This window comes from Cebus imitator, unplaced genomic scaffold (assembly GCF_001604975.1).
Source record: "Cebus imitator isolate Cc_AM_T3 unplaced genomic scaffold, Cebus_imitator-1.0 Scaffold188, whole genome shotgun sequence".
Taxonomy (NCBI): Eukaryota; Metazoa; Chordata; class Mammalia; order Primates; family Cebidae; genus Cebus; species Cebus imitator.
In genome coordinates, this window is record NW_016107503.1 from 4,923,851 (window position 1) to 4,928,333 (window position 4,483).

Consider the following 4,483-nt stretch of genomic DNA (forward strand, 5'->3'; position numbering starts at 1 on the left):
AAAAAAAAAAAAAAAAAAAAAAAAAAAAAAGACTTTTAACTACAGTAACTCATGCTTGAGAACTGACAGGATGGCTACAATTTCAGGAAATTATGTTACCAAAACAAACTAACAACAACAAAAAAAACCCACACCTGCCGCACGCACAAAACTAAAACATTTTGGATCCCAAATGCATCCCTCTGGAAGTGGCTGCCAATGGTGTGTAGCCTTTAACGAGAGTGTTAACCACAGAAATGTCCTCAGATGGGCCATGAGGGCTGAGGGACAAGGAACAACCTGAGGGCAGAGCCAGGGCCATGAAGATTGGAGATTTTCCCGGGGGTAGAACCAGTGGAAAGCAAGTAGACTCACCCAGCAATTCACCGCTCTGTCAGGGCAAGTCATCCTTGCCCCTACCACCCGATTTGCTACATACTGTTGTTCTGGTGATCTAATGCTGTGAAATGCATCACCCCAAAATTTGGTGGCTTAAAATAACAATTATTTTATTACCGCTTATTGTTTCCATGGATCCAAAGGGCTTGACTGGGCACTCTGGCCCCAGGCATCTGGCCCCAGGGGTCGTAAGCAGGCAGTGACTAAAGCCGGAACAGGCAGTGGCTGACTGGATCTCACTTTTTTTTTTAATTCACCTGGGTGCAGGTGGTCTAAGGCTGAAAAAGGTGTTAGCCTTGTTTTTTTTTTTTTTACTGGTTTGTTGTCAAATGGATCTCACTATTTTTGTATATTCTCAGGGCTACTTAATGGCCACTTCCCCGTCCCCTGCATGTGGCTGATTTGGGCTTCCTCACAAGATGCTAGCTTTAGGGCAGTTGGAGTGCTGACATGTCCAAGGTCCCATCATAATTGTTCCAGAAAACAAGGCAGAAGCTGCATCACCTTTCAGGCCCTAACCTCAGAAGTTACAAAGCATCCCTTCTGCCACACTCAGTTGGTCAACCAAGCGCAGGCACCTTGAGGTCCAAGGATGGAACACGGGCCCCACCTCTCAATGGGCTGTCTCCTGTGCTCTGTTTTCACAAATGGGAATTTTGATTGTGGTCTTCCTACTGTGTATCAGGTGTGTTGACAGCTGATAACTTGTCTTTGGTTTACAGGTTGCTGAACCACAAACAGCCACGTGAGGAACCAATAGAGAGACCTTGAGTAGCTGAAGGGATGTGCTGCTCCAGAGTCTGGTAGTTACTAAGAAAAGCTATTCTCTTCTTCCTTTGAGAGGGGAGACTTCCTCACCTCCTTCTATTTCACCTTCTCCCTCCCCGGCTTCCAGACGGGAAGGAGGCTAAAGGAAAAAATAAATACAATAAAATACCAAAGAGTTGGGAAAATAACTCCCTTTTTAGTTCCCAGCGTCTCTGCTATTTGCTAACCTTCAAAGAGCTGCAAATGAATGTTATCCCTGCCGGCTGGAGCCTGGCACTGGGTCACACCCCCAGGTGGGTCTCCCTGGACCAGGCTGCCTCCTGGGAATACCTCTGCCAACAAACAGCTTGTTGCTTTTGTCTTGTCTCCGTAAGCCCCCTCTCCTGCTGGTCCCCACTCATGCTGCATATGAATTAGCAAATCAGTGAAGCCAAAGATTGTAAGGCTGGACTTCCAGCACATGGACAATGACATAGTTCTGCCTCAGTTTCCCCTTTATCATTGTAAGCCTATAAAAAGGGAGAAGCTGCGGCTTGGGGAGCTCAGTGAATGAGGCTGTAGCCCCCCTCAGCTCCCAGCCAAATAAAAAGCCACTTCCTTCCTCAGTTCTGTGTTGGAGAGGTTTGTTCCCCGCCGTTCTTGCTTCACCTTAATAAAAGAACCCTTATATTTCATTTTTTTTTTTTTTGAGACAGAATCTCGCTCTGTCACCCAGCCTGGAGTGCAGCGGTGTGATCTTGGTTCACTGTAACCACTGCCTCCCAGATTCAAGCAATTCTCCTGCCTCACCCTCCCAAGTAGCTGGGACTACAGGCACGACCCACCATGCCCGGCTAATTTTTGTATTTTTAGTAAAGATGGGGTTTTGCCATGTTGGCCAGACGGGTCTCCATCTCCTGACCTCGGGTGATCCACCCATCTTGGCCTCCCAAAATGCTGGGATTACAGGCGTGAGCATGAACGTGTGCATTTTACGGAGTTTCACTCTTGTTGCCCAGGCTGGAGTGCAATGGTGAGATCTTGGCTCACCGCAACCTCCACCTCCCAGGTTCAAGCAATTCTCCTGCGTCAGCCTCCCGAGTAGCTGGGATTACAGGGATGCACCAACATGCCCGGACAATTTTGTATTTTTAGTAGAGACGGGGTTTCTCGATGTTGGTCAGGCTGGTCTTGAACTCCTGACCTCACAGGGGATCTGGCCGCCTTGGCCTCCCAAAGTGCTAGGATTACAGGCATGAGCCACTGCGCCCAGTTTTTTGCTTTTTAGAGATGGGTGGAGGTCTCACTTTGTCACCCAGGCTGGTCTCAAACTCTTCGGCTCAAATGATCCTCCTGCCTTGGCTTCCAAAAATGCTGGGGTAACAGGTGTGAGCCATACCCGGACTTGTTGCTTTTCTTCTTCCTTTTTTTTTTTGAGACTGAGTCTCACTCTGTTGCGCAGGCTGGAGTGCAATGGCATCATGTCGACTCACTGAAAACTCGGTCTCCTGGGTTCAAGCAATTCTTCTGCCTCAGCCTCCTGAGTAGCTGGGATTACAGGTGCCCACCACCAAGACTGACTAATTTTTATATTTATAGTAGAGAAGGGGTTTCACCATGTTGGCCGGGCTGGCCTCGAACTCCTGACCTCAGGTGATCTCCCCACCTTGGCCTCCCAATGTGCTGGGATTACAGGCATGAGCCACTGCACTCGGCCTGTTGCCCTTCTTTCACCCTCCCTTCCCTTCCTGCCTCTGGCTTCTCCAGAGTTGAGATGGTACGAGGAAGGAAAGGAGTCAATTTTACATGACAGGGGCTCACAGAGCCCTCTGTGTGACATGTACCTAAATGCTGGCTTTCTCTTGGGTGGGGCATATTTGAGGGTTCCTAGGAGACTTACAGGGACCTCTCCACTGCCCCTTTCTCTGGCATCTGCAGTGCACTCTCCAGCCGACCTCTTGCATAGTACTCTGCCCTTTTGCCCCATGGCATCTTACCATTGGCATCTTCTTGCCCTGCAGGAACTCCTCTTGGGCAGGTTCCATCTGGATGGCTCAAGCTTGGGTACTTTCCATGCTATCCTCTTGGCCCATGGGAAACTCCCACATTCTTAGCATGCCAGGTGCTGAAAGTAAAGCCTACCCACTAGTGCCACCATTCTAGGTCTGGGCTCCAGCCAGCCTCCCACAGTCACCAAGCTGTCAGCAGACATTTGTCTCTATGTTCATTTACATCTCCCAAATACCAGTAAATGCATGTCAGGCTCTTCCAGAACGCTTGTTCAGTGACTTGTTTGTGGTCTTTGACGATGCTGGGTCAGGAGTTCTGCCACCCAGGAAACATCCAGCCAAGGACTCAGATGCCCATCTGTTTCTTGCAGGCACTCCCAGTCTCCTGGTGCTGTCCTACCTTAGCCTGCGACTTCCCCTCACCCCTAAAGAACAAGAAAGTAGGAATATCAAAGCACTCCAGACGGATGAGCATCAACAACAGCTCCAGGTCCACAAGAGTGCTCTTTCCTGTGTCAAATGTGTCATCTCATAGAGGCTGCAGGTGGCAGTGGGGGCCATGGCAGCTGGAGGAGTTGTGCTGTCCTCTGCATGGCCAGAGAAGTATTTTTCTACAATGCGGGGGCACCTGTATGCACTTCTGTCCTTAAGACTCAGCTCAGACTCCAACACAACCAGAAAAACCTTTCAACATCTTGTTACACACACATAATCACCTTTAATTTTCACAACCACCTTATGAGTTAGAGGAATTAGGTAACTGAACTTACAGAAGAGCTTCTAGTTACATGTGGTGAATTGGGCTTATCTCTGCTCACCCTAGAAACCACATCAAATTGAGAGTAAAGACGTGAAAAAGGTCAGGCATGGTGGCACGTGCCTACAGTCCCAGCTACTGGGGAGGCTGCAGTGGGAGGATCACCTGAGCCTGGGAGGCCAGGGCTGCAGTGAGCCATGATCATGAAACTGTGCTCCAGCCTGGGCAACAAAGTGAGACCCTGTCTCAAAAAAAAGACATGAAAAAGCACAAGGGCAAAGAGAAGACGAGAGCAAATGAGAGATTTAGTTTGATAAATGGAAAACCAAATGTACAGGATGACTGATTTAAGTTTGGGGATTTTTTTGATGGAGTTTCGCTCGTTACCCAGGCCGAAGTGCAATGGCGTGATCTCGGCTCACCGCAACCTCCGCCTCCTGGGTTCAAGCAATTCTCCTGCCTCGGCCTCCTGAGTAGTTGGGACTACAGGTGTGTACCACCATGCCCAGCTAATTTTTGTATTTTTAGTAGAGACGGGGTTTCACCATGTTGACCAGGATGGTCTCGATCTCTTGACCTCATGATCCACCCG

At 49.0% G+C, this 4,483-nt stretch overlaps 1 long non-coding RNA gene across 1 annotated transcript in view; it reads left to right on the forward strand.

Moving 5' to 3' along the window:
- The window catches only part of LOC108316438, an 18,248-nt gene extending 16,820 nt beyond the window's left edge, over positions 1–1,428 (forward strand). The window contains exon 3 of the long non-coding RNA XR_001830334.2: positions 738–1,428. This is a non-coding gene — a long non-coding RNA (uncharacterized LOC108316438). The remainder of the gene's footprint in view (positions 1–737) is intronic.
- The last annotated feature ends 3,055 nt before the right edge of the window (positions 1,429–4,483 follow it).